The sequence below is a fragment of the Larimichthys crocea genome, chromosome XXI, assembly GCF_000972845.2.
Source record: "Larimichthys crocea isolate SSNF chromosome XXI, L_crocea_2.0, whole genome shotgun sequence".
Lineage (NCBI taxonomy): Eukaryota > Metazoa > Chordata > Actinopteri > Sciaenidae > Larimichthys > Larimichthys crocea.
The window spans coordinates 17439584-17456400 of NC_040031.1; the positions used below are offsets into that span (position 1 = coordinate 17439584).

The 16817-nt window shown below is 38.6% G+C and overlaps 1 protein-coding gene across 3 annotated transcripts in view; it reads left to right on the plus strand.

Annotated features, from left to right (window-relative positions):
* sema4ba (sema domain, immunoglobulin domain (Ig), transmembrane domain (TM) and short cytoplasmic domain, (semaphorin) 4Ba) overlaps positions 1-16817 on the plus strand; it is a 70729-nt gene that overhangs the window by 5824 nt on the left and 48088 nt on the right. The gene's annotated exons all lie outside the window — the stretch shown is intronic.

The window sequence follows — 16817 nt, forward strand, 5'->3', positions numbered from 1 at the left end:
TCTGCCCTTCTGATTTAATCTAGCACCTGTTTGCTATGCAGAGCCTCAAGAAGGGCTCTTTGATATGGGACTGTGTGCATGTGTGTGTGTGTGTGTCTAACACTGATGCAAAATGTGATGCTATCACTTATATGCACCCACTAATCCTTGCTCCAAGGGTAGCCACAAGTATTTGGTTTTGCGTATTTATTTCCTTACGTAGTATAGAGTAGCTATGTGGATATAATTTCCCACTGCATCACACTACTCGTCTGTTCCAGCTGTTTGTTAGTCAGACCATGACCTGAAAAGAATAAATAATAAATCATAGCGCTCCGCTGAGGTTAAAATCAAGAGTTTGTCTTAAAGCATTAAACAAATCTTGGATCTTTTCACACTGACTAAAGATTTATATATGGTCTAAATATAGAGCAAACTAAATGTCATTTTTTTCATGTTTGTTTACTAGATCTGCAACAGTAAGTTGATAATTTGGTCCAAAGAAAATGAATGAATGCCAACTATTTCGTGCAAAATTATCATTAGTAATTTTTCTAAAATAATAATAATTGGAAGATTAATTTAACTGTTACTTACAGCTTGCTTTTTACTCATCCACACATTCAAGTTATTAACAATATTTTGACATAACACAAAGCTCACAGAGAAAAAAGCCTCGCCTGTTATGATCAATAACTTGTATTTGATTTGATTAGTAACTTAATAGTGTTATACATATACATATATAATCTAGCTATAGTTAGTAGAAATGTGTGGACAATGGTAGAAATACAGACTAACACCGCCACATCATTCAAAATGTGTACAGATGATGAAGACTGACTAATGAAGACTCACTGCCAAGTGAAAAAACACCGTCGGTTTTTACAATACGTTTGTGATCTAATTAACTAGCTGCAGTATCTAAGTCTGTGGCCAAGCAGGTGTTACATCACCTGACTCACACATCGTCATCACAACGATACACCATGTTCACAAATGTTTCTGATTGTGTTGATGGATAGGTGCTTTAATAGTTTGCGTCTGTCTTTGATTAAACTGTTAAAACATGTCCGAGGCATAGATAAGATGATGCAGTAAAGACGTAAATGAAAATGCTGATTTACAACCTTTATTGTGCCAACTTGTTAAACTTTCAGTACTGAAATAGTTTTGAAGATGATCTAAATATTAATCCAGGTGAAGATACAGGTTTACTGTTACAGTCTAGTGCCACAATGGAGATAGATTAAGTATTTTAAAGTACTTTAAAAGTCATTTTTGTGTAACTTCTTTTAAATATTTATTTTAGTTTATAGAAACCGTGAAAGAGCAGCAGCAGTGTGGTTCGCTATAAGGGCAGTTGGACATAATGCAAAATAAGGCAAGTCTGTATGTGGTAAAAAAAATAGTTTGGCCTTAAAATGTGTACAAGCTAAGTATTTAACCTGTGTCAGGATATATTTCCACTTTACCTTGGCCAGTTTGAGTGTGCCTGAAGTCTGGTCAAACAGAAACTATTTTGTTTGATCTGTAAGAGGATATATGTGCTGTATCCAAAATCCACCAGAGATTAAAGGCAAATATCTCCCAGTGTCTTGTACTTTGGTTGTACTTTGTACTGTGATTCTGACTGAAACTCCATCACAAGGCCCCTTTGGGCTACTGATAGTCAATAGGCCTCAGTGCTATGTGTGATGTAGTGCTGCAGGGCTAATTCTTGGCTTTGATAAGGTATTCAGTTACTTCAGAATATATCAGTTTCAGTTTTTGTCTTGTGCAGATCCTTAGTAAAATCCCCTTTTTTATCACCATAGTCATTGTTTTTCACCCACGCTCTTCTTAAAGCTAACTGTGGTCATCGGTCATGGCTGGAAAACTGTCACAAAATTCAAATGTGGCATTTTGGTTATTTTAGCTTCACCTGTGAAGTATTAGCTCAGTCTTTTTAACTTGCAGCAGTAGCCTCAGGACACGAGAAGAAAGGGCCATTAGGTTGAATAAATGTTACACAGCAACGCATTGTTCAGCACTTTGATATTTGAGTTTTGACGCAGGTCTGCTGAACATGTGTTTCACCTACGTTTGACCCATTCATCTGAGACTTCTGCCCCACGCCGATCCCTTTTCACCTCTGTTTTTAGTCTGCAAGTATAGTTTCATACACATTACACACTGCAGGTGAATCTAGTTGCATAGAATGACATCAGTGCTGATAAAGTTTCAGTTTTCTGTACATTAGTTTCTCTTTTTTTTACTAATTTTAGATGACTTAGGTTGGCAAATTAATTCATTAAATCAATTTTAAATACCTATAAAAGTAAATTAAAGCGAAGCCACATGGATGTTCAGTGAATTTTCCACATTGGCTGGGTTTAACCTGCGTCATTGAGATAATATAGAGCTGCTTGTTGCTCTTCTACTTGGACCTTTTTGGGGATTGCAGGTTAACCCAGTGATTTTATAATTTAGTGAGAAGTAATTCAATTCAATTCAATTCAATTTCATGTTCTCATCTTGTAGACTTTTTAAAGCATTATATTAGGCCTCTTCTGTGCTGTGTGCAAATGTTGTAGCTTATTTTAGCCATGTCATGGATAATTTTAAGAGTGTGAAACAGGTTAGAGGGCTTACTTAGAGCTACTTTGATTTTTATCACAAGATTATTATAATTACAGTTTCACACCGGAAAAAAGATGTTTAGACACCTGTTCTTTATCTCATACCCAAAGTGAAGCCTTTTCTCTGAAGGCAACTGAATTGTCATTTTAACCCCTATCGGATCATGCAGCTGGATCCACGCATGGCCTTTGTTGTACACTTAATGCACAGCATAGTGGAAGCCAGTTCACTGATGTGGTTTTGCCAGTAGCTCAAACTTTACTCTCTTCTCATCACTCATCATCACTTGTCAAGTTGTACCCAAAACGAGAAAACACATTGAACAGATTCGGTGTAAGTTTTGAAGAAGGCAGTGCAGCGTCCCCATTTCTGATCTGATAACACTGATATAAAGAATGCACGGTGTATCTATGACGTCAACTGTAGGTTTCTGAACAACATACATTGGCTTCACTTCACAGCCATGGAGGTTTGCCGCTTGTTTGATACTAGAGTACTGACATAACATAACCAGTATGCACGCAGTATCTCTAAGGCTTATTGCACACTTGCAGCTGCTCTCATTCATATAAGAGAAACTACATAATAAGATTAAGTTCAGTGAATAACTATTTAGAAATACTCTCAAGAGCAGCTAGCTGAGGTTCACTTGTTTTAACTTGTTGAGCAGTTTCAAGTCTGAGCCCTCATTCACCACGTTGCCTGATCATTATAGCTTTTGTTGGATCAGAATCAGTTTTATCGGCCAAGTATGTGTACACAGCCAGTTTTCCATTGCTCTCAGTATTATACACAGTTCCAAGTACAGATGATTTTATTCATTATTGCAACAGGACATTTAATCATTTGATTCATACTAGAATTGATGGACTTGAAAAACCTGACACATCTCAACTTGCATGGATCTGTAATTGTGCTATACTGCAGCAACAACATTGGACATTCAGGACTGTGTGAGTTGTGTTTGTGGTGCTAAAATTATAAAAAGGAGCCCTCTGAAATCATCTCTGCAGGCTCCTCCTGACAGTCGTCAGAAGTAATCCTTGCAGGTTGAGTCCTGTGTTGTCAAAATATATCTGTTCAAAGGATGCATCATAGAGTGATTTTAGTAAACAGCAGAGGTAATATACACAGGAGGTGCTAATATCACAAGGGCCTTCAACAGAACAGATGGTCAGAAACTAGACTGACCAGGCAAGATCACAGCATGCACCAGCTCAGAGCTTCCACTGTCTGTGTCAAATACTGTAGCATTCATCTGTCAAACTCCAAAGTGCCCGGGCTATTTCTAGCTTAGTATGTCACTGTTATATTTTTGCATGCTTGCACCCGAGCTTTCCAGCCGGTGTGAATGTGACATTATTATTATTACTGCAGAAACAAAACAAAAACTGAGCATCTTCATGTGCTGTGTGCAGAGCTGAAATAATTAGTCAATCAACAGAAAAAAATAATTATTTTGATAATGAAAAGTAATATTTGTCAAATATTTAATGGTCCCAGTTGTAAGATCTTTTTTTTTCTGCCAGTGTATAAAACCAAATGACTTATTGAAAAAAGATTAATAGATAATGAATGAATAATCATTAGTTGCACCCCCTAGTGTGGATGATCAGTTGATCTAGAGATCTGATGAGCTGCTTTACATATAAACAGATGACATTTAGATGATGTAATTTATGGAAAAAGAAAATAATTACAACAAGTTTGAATTTACTCCAGTTTTGCTCATTAATATCTCATCATATCTAAGCTGAATTTGTCACATGGAACAACTAAATAATGGTAGCTGTTGTGTTCATTTGTGGCCTATAAAGTATTTATGAGTGCTATACAAGTTAATAAAATGATTATACTTAGGCTATACATACTGGAGCATAAGCCTTTCAGTATTTTATAGGTTTTATAGGTAAATAGGTACTGTATCGTGAATTTTTGTATATTTCCTTGCACTTATGCCAGATTGATATGAAAAGAAAATTAAACTTTCAGCGCTCATTGATTTGTTTTCTTGAAGGGGAAAGGTTGTTAATGATAATGTAGCTGTGTGACTGTACAGGATGCTGATGAAGTTGCTTCTCCTTTCTGTAACCTTTCAACCCTGTTCCACTTCTGTGAGCGACCCCGTTTGTTGCAAATGTTTTGTCTGCGAGCGTGAGTGCATCTCTGTTAAAAACAGCAAGGAAAAGCTACAGTCTGTTTGTTGTCACACTTAATTGACTATAACTATGTTAGCATAGCTGAACAGATCTGACATTGTCTTTGTTTTTATCCGTGATCAGGTGTGTCTTAGTCCTACTGAGTAAGTCACTATAATTAATTGCATGATTCATGTTCACTGTCTGAAGATATAATCTAGGGCTCCTTGACTGTCTTAGATGTGAGCATACACACTGCTGGTAGCCATGGCAGTGTTGATGCCCTTGGCAAGATCACGCAGTGTTCAGCTGATGGATATTCTTAAACTAAGACTTTGGAAATCAGGCACACATTGTCATCACAGAGGCCGTCTCTCTGCTGTCTTTAGCGGTGATCCCTGTAAACAGATTTACACATTACAATGCAAAGACGTCACTTTGAAACACACTCAACTATTCAAGCATTTTCCCTTCCAAATACTCGTTCACCTCCATCCTTGTGATTAAAAAATAGAGAGTGCATTGACTTCGAGTGTGGTCTTTACGGATTACACAGAGTGATGCTGGTCACTGGGTAAACACCACTGATATTCGAGTACATTGTTTGTCAGTGCCCAATGTCTGTCCACCCCGTATCATGTGCCAAAAACCTATCCGCTCTGCCACAGTCATCAATTCTGTTCAACATACATCAGCCAATAAAATTCCCTGTAGCTGGTCATGTGTACATGCATAAGCCTGTTTATCTGCTGGAAAATGTATAGCCATCACATCCCTAGTATTTACCAGGTATCCAAGCTAACCTGAGAGTTCAGTATGTGTAACTCCTAATGGGACAAAATAAGAATGGTTAAGGTTAAGTTTGACTTTGACCTGTGTCATCCGAGTTTGTGTTGATGGTTGTTCCGCAGAGATTTCCATATTGTAACATATATTATATTATTCTAAGCTAAGATCATTATTTGTTGACATAAACTGTGTTTTTCCGACAGAGGGACAAGGGTCTAAATTCTCCCATTTTACTCCCATAAAGGTCTCATCGCATAAGATGGTAGTGCTTTCAAAAAGTACAGGAACTTTTGGGGGTCGGGGCTTCAAAGTACAGACTGAAGACGGAGACGATTCTTTGTTGCTGTGTCGTCAGAAACAGCTGTCACTTTTTTTCTTGTCAGCCAACTAATTTGTTTCATCCTTGCAGGTCTTTAGACCGCAGTGTAAATGCAGACAACAATGGGTTGAAATGTTTTGTTCCTTGAAAAGTAGTGATATACTCTGTGATAATACAGGGTTGGATTAGAGCTGGTATGATAAGCCTAAGCTTTTGATATGAAATGCTGTTCTTATTCTACGTATTGCGAATTAATATAGCGATTTGTTCTGATTTATGTTTGCTGTTTTAACATTAGACCATGGGAAGAAGTTCAATCATACACTTGTAATGACTGTATCATCATGAGTAATATTTCCAAAAACAATGCATATCACATGTCACTTAGTCTTTCTGAGTTTTATTTCAGCATCATTGCTATACTCCACATAAAAGAGGCACCATTTAACCATGACCAAGTTACGCAACGTTGTAGAGAAATAAAGAGTTTCACCTTCACTGACTGATCTGAATTCGGTCTTAGAGATTGCTGTGCCTTGGCAACCGTGTTACGGTTAAACTGTGTTTGATTATGTAACTCTTTACCCCTGACCCCTGAGTATTTTCTGCTTGTTTCCTATTGTCAGGAGGTCTTTACTACTGCTCATACTTATAGGGTTTAATCTGTTGTCGTAGTTCTGTGATGTCCACGGTGTTGCCTGAGAACATGAGCACTTGTCACATATCTTTGCACCCTTTGAGGGATTGCCACGCGACCCAGCAGCAGGCAGACATCCTCTGATCTGGTCTGTTTCTGGGCTGAGCTAAGTTTAGAGGCCTGCAGAGAGGAGTGACCTGAGAGGATTTCTGGGTGAGGCACAGAAACCGAGGCCTCAACTGCTGCTGTATCGACGGTGCCCATGCATGCTATGGTCAGCGTATTATTAGGCCTGGCATGGGACAAAAGTTTGCACACGCTGCATAAATCACCTTAGTAAACTGTTGGTTTTTTATGTGCCCTCCAAAAAGTAAACAGTGTCAAACTTCACGAAAGTTTATTATCTGTGAAGGTGGACAAAAGGATATGTGTAAAATCCAGACATCGAGCTTGATTTTATGTCAGCTTTCAGCTCATGAATGAATGAGATACAGGAATAGGACATAGTTTTTAAATATGTCACCCACTAGAATGACTGTCATGTACTATGTGGAGCTATTTTCGCTCCTGCACTTCTGTCCTTGTCATGTAGTAACAGGAGCTTGTAATAGTTACAGTAAATGTTGGAAAACGATATTCTCTTGATGCATCAGAATCATATCTGTCTCCAGTATGGAGGAAACTGTACACAAATGGGTGATGGTGAATTAATATCAAATTCAGAAGAGTAGACAAGTTTGAATTGACAAAATAAAGCAAATATTATCAGATATATTCAGCATTTTGTCATTGTCAAATAATATGTTAATACTATTTTGTGTGGGCCAGAGTGGAGAGAGTGTTGATGTGGTGAATGTTTGCTTTTACACACTCATCTGTCATTCTCTAATACCAGGCTCATAAAACACCAGTTACTTTAACCTTTTGTAACTTTTTACATAAAATGTTATAGCATTGTTTTGTTCTTTTATTCTTATGTGTAGTGCTGTTACACTGTGTAGTGCTCTTATGCTGAGCTGAGCGGTTCCTCTTGTCCAACACATTTCATAGTATTGTTGACCCTGTGTTAACTTCTACGTGACAAATAAATCTGAAACTTGAAACTTTTATTCTAAAATTTCCAAATATATCAATGGCAATTGATATATATAAACAATATAAACAAGGACAATAAAATGTCGAGCTGTGCATTATGGGTTGTTGGTCTCATACTCCCACAAACTCGACGTCACGTGGCATTCATGCAACAAGGCATAGGATTCTCAGCAGTGCTAAGACTGAGAAAAATCTCACATTGTGTTATTCTTAGTTTGTTCTTTGTTCATTAACTTGAAATGAAGGTGCTGCTCTTTAAATAGACATCTGTTTTGGAACTTTTTATGTGATTTCTTTCCATTTAATTTGTCCTTCTTCTGCTCATTTCATTATTTTTAACAGGTTTTTATAAAAGGTGTTGGTGCTCATTTCATTATTTTTAACAGGTTTTTATAAAAGGTGTTGGTCTATGTGGATAAAACAGCAATCAACATGGAATATTTTGCACAATAAGAACATTTATCCAATTATTTTAAATAGTTCGACGCGCACGCACACATACAAATAGCATCATCAATCCATATTGTGATTATTCCTTCCTAAACCTTTTTACTTGTTGTTTTTTATACATCCTGTTAACTGTGTTATTCTATATTATGCTTATCATTCTGCGACATTTTCAGTTGATAGAGATTTTATTTTACCTTATCAGAATGTGCAAAAACACACAACTTTGCAGAATCTAGTAATGTGCAACACACACACACTCGTTTCTCCCCTACTATGCAACTCCCTAATGTTACTGAAGTATGTGCTTGTGCCTGCGCCACTGTTGGTATGCATCCTATCCTAAATATTTCATGAAATGACTCAGGGTTCTGAGGATGAAGCCACTCTAAAGCTTATTAAAGCCCTCTGCATAGTCCTACAGCTCTCTGCTGCTTATATACTGTGTTATTACAGCAGGCTGTACCTCCTGAAGCCTCGACTCATTTTATTAAAATAGATCACAGGGGTTTAATTATAAATAGATGTTGGACTGCACAGTTGCTGACCATTATCTTATGTTTGTGAACTACTGTGAGAGTCTGTACTGTTCTTATGTGGAAATAAGCTATAAAAAAAATTTGAGTAATCTGAATGAAATTTATAAATTCACACGTTCCCCTCAACACCCTACTCTATTTAAAATGCAAAATGCATGAACCTGTGCATGAAATGTGATGCTACAGCTCTTATTGCCAGAGTTAATCACATGTAACTTTCACCAACCGTGAAAAATTGTAATTATGTCCTCAGTTGATCAGCTGCTTTAGAGGTGCACTAGGAAGTGTCGCTCTGTATATCAGACTACTTCCTCTAGATGTCTGTAACAGAGCACAGCTTTTGCATTTTAAGATACACAGTGTGTCACATTTCAGCGTCATAGTACGCATAGATTACGACGACTCTACTGTGACCTTTCAAAGATACAGTCTTGCCGGGTGTCAATCAGACGTGCGGCAAGACTGTGATCTTCAACTTCAAATTGAGATGGCTGATTTGCTTTTTTTTATTGGACTTGCACCCTGTCATTAGAAGTGAGGCAGGCAGGCGCTTGTAGAAAATAAACAGGCTTGCAATGTGCTTACGGTTCACTGTGCTGCTTACATACCTGCTTTTAAAGTAGAGCCCTCAAATTACCATCGCTCAAATGACTAACCTTAAACAGACAGCAAAAAAAAAAACCAAAAAACAGAAAAACGTGTAGTTTGTGAAGGAGGTATCACTGAGAAGTGCGTGAGAGGGGAGGCTCTATTTAGTGGGACTATTTAATCTTGGGAAATATTTAACCTGGAGATCATATGCACATTTTTGTCCAAACTAGTAGCAAGGGACAGATCAAGTTTGGTCAAAAATTGAAAATCGTGTGAAAGCAGCCCAAGGAACAGCTTAATACTATTGGTATATGTATGATATATGTTTTTAGCAATAAATAATATAAGTAATGATAAAAAACCTATTACTAAGATTACTAGATTCACACCACATTATAGACATTCCAGCAGTTTCTGGTTTAATTAAAACATCTGAAATTAGTAGCGATCACATTTTCTTTTCCTGACATGTTCATCCCACTCACAGTAGAAAGAAGGGACGTCACTCACGTCTCGGTAACATCTGTTACGTCAACATCTGTTACGTCACTCAGCGATTTCTGAAGAGATGTTTTGAAGTTAAAAATATGTGGCTCTTACTGCCCACGTGTTAGTCTTGGTAGTCCTTCTTCTTCCGCCTCCTGGCTGATCTAAAAATCCACAAAGACGTGGATTATCGTGGGACCTGAGGCGGGCTGAATGACTAAGTTGTCATGAACAGGGAGGTTAGTTACAGAGACCAAATCTGTTTTTTTTTGTACCAGGCTGTAAACATGTTTATTTCTGCTGTGAAGCTGGATATTTTAATACATGTAGAGATTGACTCGTTCTGTGGCCAGCCTCAAGTGGTCGTTGGAAGAACTGCATTTTTGGGCACTGCTGCAAGTTGCCGCTTGGTTCATCCAATCCATCTGCATTAAATTCACCCAATTTAAATGATTTAAACTGAAACTTAAACGTTACATTGGAAGAGCTTTTCCTCCTGTCAGCCAGCGTTGCAAGGGTCGTAAGGACTGACTTGACTGGTTTTGCACCTATTTGTAATCAAGTGGTACAAAAAAAGTAAAATTTTGTAATGTACTCTGTGTATACATTCCTGTATAATATAATAGTATACAGTTGTTAAAGGAAGTTGTGCTCCATTCAAAAAAAATCATTTTAAATATCTCTTTCAAATCCATAGACACGGCGATCTGACTGATGTAGCCCGTTTCACCTTGCCCAAGGGGCTCTGAGCTTTCTTTAGATCAGTCCAACAATGCGTATTGTAATACGCCTGCTTTGTCAACTCGCTGTGGTGACAAGAAGAGTGTTTCTTGGGGGGACGAGAGTGGGACGTGAATGGAGAGGCGAACATAATCGCTGTGTTGCCACGGTAACGCAGAACATGATACTGCAGCGAGAGTCAGTAAACAAGGTGACTGGTTAGGCAGCGCTGTAACAGAAGAGCCCAAAGCAGTTACCTGTGGCCTCGTGGATCAGCAGTAAACACTAGCATTTGACGAGTATCAGGAGTTCCCAGAACAGCGTCATAGCTATTTTCCGTTCCGTTGAGCTATTTATAGTGGAAATTAATTTACATGGAGGAGGAAATACTTCACCTTTAACTGTCATCACTTTTGAGAGAGAAAAAAATCTTTCCACACCTTGATGTGGGTGTTTTTTCAACACATTCGTTTTCCACCCATAAATTATCATCGCCCCAAGGAGCCATATACAAGTGAGCGTGTGCCATTCCTTTCCTTTAGCGCCGCATCCTCAGAAATAATACAAAAGCATGTTTGGAAATGAGAACAACAGTGACATCCATGATTAACTCTATTGTCGGGTATAAAGGAGACACAGATAATCAGGTTTTATAGATCGCTCTTTTTAGTTAACCTCACTCAAACACATGGTCAAATACCAAAGAGCGGCATGATGGGATTTTATGAATGTCCCACATTGCCGGAGCTTTATCACAGCAGCTGTAGTAGAGCCCCCTGAGACCCTGGAGAAGGGTGCCACGGGTGGGGCTCTGTTATCTTTCAGCTGTAAGCGCTATATGCTGGAGGATTAAGATCACTATTCCAAGACAGAGTAATAAGACGCAACTGCTGCTCTTTATCTTTTTTTTACTGACGGCAGCATATGCACAGACTACGCTTTTATAAATAAGTTAGAGGTCAGAAATAAAGTTCCGTTAAGCAATGTTAAATCAGTTGACCCCCTATAATGTAGGAGGTTTTTCTAGTGCTGCTGATCCCTCTATGAATCAACGCTCCTCTTGATATGTCTTTGTAAAACTTTCAAGACAATTGTCGTAAGCTGGAGCGTGTAGTGATGTGCACATGGATGTAGTAAAAGATGGGATATAAAACGTTACATGAGAGAATTTATTAATACTACTCGTGCCGTATGTTTCTGCATCATATTAACCGTCTCATCATTAATGCCATTGTGTTTTCCCGCATGAGTAATAGCTGTGTGAGGTCTGATATTGCTACACTAATGGTAATGTCACTCCTACATCCTCGACTGCGTGTGACACAGTGATACTATGAAAGCGTATGTCATGATGGTTGATTATTCCTGCGGCTGCTCAGTGGCTACAGAGGGAGACAGCCAATCACCTTTGACCTTTTAATTTCACAAGTAGTCTCTAGGGACTCGGATAAGGGGGGGGGCGAGGATGCTGCCGCTAAGTGTGATCAATCAACACCATGTATCACAGTTGACCAACTCATCCTATGTCGCAAAAATTTGAATAATTCATTGACACCTAAGCCTTCAGGGGACGTTTTCTGAAATTGGATTATGAAAATGGAGTGTGGCTGAGAACACGCACTGCCAGGTTATATACATTTTAATATTTATAAGTAGTAAACAAAAACATTGCTTTAGGACTTTTTTAAATTTACGGCAATAAAATGTCAATTTATTTTCTATTTCTTTGTTATTACCTATACATTTTAGTAGTAGTGCTATGAATAGTAGTAGCATTAAGTGAAGTTTCGGCTAGTGGATGCTTGAGTCGAAGCTCAAATTGTTTGAATAAATTCTAAATATATCCTAAATATATTCCAAGGAGCGTCTAATGGGGCTCTTGTCAGACACAATGAAGATGCTGTAATGGGAACATCAATCAAAGCGTTACCACATCCCTGTTGTTTTTTTTCATCTGATACTCATAATTGGTTTATCCAACATTCACATCTGATTGTGTTATAATGCTTACATTCATCCCGACAATTTTTATTTGAAACCGCGGAAATGGCTTTTTGTGTTCTTCGAGAGCGCGATGGTCTCATGTCATAGTTCCTCCCTTGTCTCTCAATACTGTCATTGTCATTTTTTTTCTTCCTTTTTGCAATAAAGTCCTCGCATCTGTTTGCAGTGAGACGCAGCAGCTCCTCGGGAAAAGAGGCTTTTCATTGGGAAAGTAGAATGATAGTCTGTGTACTGCAGCAATAACATTTCAGGGCTGTTGTCCCCTGCGGTCATAAGGGGGTTCAGCCAATTTGTGTTAGCAGAGGTCAGGTCCATCTGGAGTGTTGTTTACATTCTGGGGTACCCTCCTTCCTCAGGCGGCATCCGCTGAATAGTGTCACACACACTGGAAATCAAACAGCCGTGTCCAAGTACAGTCTGCATTCCAGTCAACCTACAATATTTGGCATCTGAGGAATGTTGTACGCTCCATTTTAAAACGAGAGACGGACAAAAGAGCAGTTGGATTGATTTTTCTGCTTTCACTGCAACACTTATTAATGGCTTTTGCCGCGCACACAGTGCTCCTTTTATTTTCTCCCTCTTTTTTCGGGCGTTTTGTGACTGAGATTATTTTGTTGCTGTTTTTCCGAAGGCCACATTTGCACGTCATAATGGTGCTCCTCTGTTCTGAGTGTGTGATAGTATTAAACAACACTTGTTTTATTCAGGCCTAATTATTTGTTTTTCGGTATTTACAATCCTCATATGTCACTCAACAATTTTTCTATGATTTTATGATGTGCATAGCGGATGTGTCCATGGACATTATAAAGGCCCAGCCTCATCCTTTAGCTGGCCATCAGGACATAAATTAAAAGTCTCTGTTGTCTGTCATTGCTGCCATTCAGGGCGAGCTGTGTCATTTTCACTGCAGTCTAAACTAGTAACCGTCATCTGGGCTTGACTGCCAAAACATGCCACGACAACTGTCCTTCAAACTCACACTAAACCATCAGCATCTTGTCTTGTTGTATTTAAAGAACACTTAAAGATGTACAAATAAAGAAGGATATGTTAAAGATACTTATTTAAGTATCTAACCAGCTCAGTGTGTGGACTGTTAGGGTGAATGACCAGCAACTCTAGTATATTATCACAGAAGACCCTCCTTTATTTATTTATTTAATATATTTTACTATCTGTTGAGCGACTATCCAATCGATCCAAAAATTTGAATCAAAAAAACTATAGTCGCAGAGAGGCTAAGTAAGGGGAAAAAAACTTTTACCTGTTGGACGCGCTGGTGGTCGATAAATCACAGCTCCAGAAACGCATTGCATTTGTAGGCTATATTTATTTCAAGTCAAACACAAACAACGGGCGATTTCATGATGTTCAATATGTCCATGCATCTTGTTGACTTTTAGATAATATTAAGCAAAACAAATCAAAGCTGAGCAAAGCGGTCAGCAAATTAGGACTTCTCCCTCACCCTCTCAGTTCATTCAAACACAAAAAAAACCCGCCAGGTGAAGAACAGCTGATATTACTACTGCTGACGTAACACCCACACCATGTGACGCATGTCCCCGTATGTGAAAAATAATAAACTCATAAAGGCATGCACCCAATATCACAAACTATGAGCTGGCACCTACACTATCCACCTTGTATACTGTGCGCCACTGTAACAAGTGAATTTCCCCAGTGTGGGATCGATTAAATCTATCTTATCTTATCTTATCACTATATCTTTGCGCGTTGACTGTGTTGTAGAGGTCAAGATCTGCTCATAAGCGATACAATAAGAGATGCTGATTTCACTCCAGACTCGACTGTACTTTGCTTATTTCTTAACTGATTTGCATGAAATTTGGTGGTTTAATGAAATTCACTGATTACTTAATTGAATTAAATTTAGTAGTGGTGGATGTAATTGGCTCCATCCCAAAAACATAAACCTTTTGAATGACCACAACTTACTTTGGACACACAGGCTCTGATCTATGAATAGGCAGCATCAAGTGTAAATGTTTTCAATTTTTCAACTTTTGTGTGTTTTCTCCAAAAATGTATATTTCTATATCTGTCCTACTGTTTCCTTTGAATGTTCTTTAAACAAATGGAGAAGTTTGGACTCCTGGCGTGTGGTGGTCGTAGTGGCACTGCAGTAGTTGCAGAGATCTGCACTCTTCTGCTTTACTGTGTCATTTACTTGACAACATTGCTTGCTTGACGTGAACCTCTACATCTTGATCTACACGTTTTGTAACCTATTTATCTGATAGATAGTGTAAATTGTTTGGGTGGTGACAGATGTCACACTGTACGAGAGAACACAGCTGCACACCATTTACACAATGCATTACAGTCTGTTTACTTTATCTATCGACTGCTGTGCCACTGAATATATTATACATTGCAGATAGTAATTACATTTAGGCTCCAGTCTGAACCCTCCATTTATTATAAAAATATTTGGGTTTTCAGCTTGTTTCCGCCAGAGTGTGTACGTTTGTCTTTCTTATGTTTGGTGCTCAGCAGGAAGTGTGTGGTGGGTTTATTATTGCTCCTACTGTAAACGGCCATCTAAAAGGATTGATGAGATTGGCTCACTTTAAAATTAACACTTAATTCACAATGTGAAGCCAAAACAATGAGCTAAAAATCTGAATGCTACAGAGGTGTGAAGGTAGAATTACACAGTCAGTGTTGATAGAAGCTGAAACGATAATATAAATAGTTGATGGACAGAAAATCACAAAGCGAGAGTTTTGTTTTTTTTAAAACAAATGCAAAAAAAACAATGCAAAACATTCACTGGCTTCTGTGTAGGGTTGCAAAGGGGTGGGCCATTTCTGGTAAATTTCCAAAAACTTTCCAAGCTGAGGAATTTCAGCAATAATCCAAATTGGAAAATTTCCAATGGGAATTATGGAAATAAATGGGAATTTATGGGAATTAACTGGAAATTGGGGGTAATGTAGTAATTGGGGGTAAACTAGCATCATGATAAGATAAATGGTCAATGAAATGATGCCAGCTATAGCTCATTTAGCATCTAACTTATCAGCTATCTATCTATTGTATGAATACATTTTCATCTATGTAGTCCTCAGGCTCAATTGTGTGGCTTCAATAGTCTTGTGCTCTGGTCCAGGGTTGTAGAAAACATGTGTGTATGTGATGGAGGAATGTGCAGTGCATGTAGAGGGCGTGGCCTCAATAGCCCTGCAGTAAGCAGAGTGCTATGTGCATGTGATTGAGGAATAGTAGATCTACATTCAAGTGTAAAATACCCAGAATTCTGCAAGCCTGTTTCTGGTTTGGGGTGATACCAAAGATTTTTTGGCTTTTCTGGACAAAACAAGAGGTTTGGAAGCTGTGAAATCATTTTCTCATACATCGACCAAACCATTAATAAGAAAGTAGGTTTTCATTACAAAAAGACGCCATTGTAAAATTGGAAAATATCCATGACACCAGAAGAATTCAGTTTTTTCTTAAATCACAGCAGAAAGTAATAGTGGGGAAACTCCAAATCAAAAAGAGGATCTTTGCAGTGTGCTCACAAAAACTGGTTGTAGCTGGCAGAGGAAACATTTTTATTTTCTGCTGTTTTGCCTGGCTTGGTAATGTGTCTACTTTTGACAGCTAGTGTATACTTGTGGGTGTGCGTGTGTTTGTATTTGGTGGGAAGCATTGAGCTCGTGTGGTCGTGACTAACCATTGTTGTGAGTATTGTTGTCTGTGTCGGTGGTCTGTGGTGCACCAGCGTGTAGGTGGTTTACAGCTGACCAACGAGAAAATGCAACCATTACATCCGTCCCATTATGGTGGGACTATGGCTACCAGATGTGCTCAATGCACCGGCGTATTGACGTAGCACTTTTTGACATATTTGTTGTGACAGCCAACTTTAAATATAAGCATTGTGAGCATGTTGAGTCCTAACAATTGCACTATCCACTCACAACAGCCGCAAGGAATCTCAAATGACCTTTTTCAGAGGTTGAACATCAGCGTCCTTTTGAGCGCTGGTAGGCGAGCACTGGTCACGCAATCGAATCACACAGAATAGACATTGTATGGGCTGCACACACACACACACACACATAGAGACACAGCCTTTGCCCCAAAGGGATGAGGCACATTATAGTGTTCATCATATTAGATCCATTCTGACAACAAACCCCAGTGATGGTACACAATTAAGAACAGATGATCTAATTATTTCATATGTCTGGCTCTTAACCCACTGAGGGTATTTTACAGTTACCGGATCATAAATAATAAATTTGGGCTTGTGCATGCGCTGAAAAGAGCTCAGTATTGACAGAGAGTACCGCTACAAGGAGCACCTCCCTTCCTCCGTCCACTCCTCACCCACCCTTCCACAGAGGCAGCCTATGATGTAATGTTCCTGCTGCTGATAGAGCAACCCCCTCTCCTGCTTTTTTTTATTTATA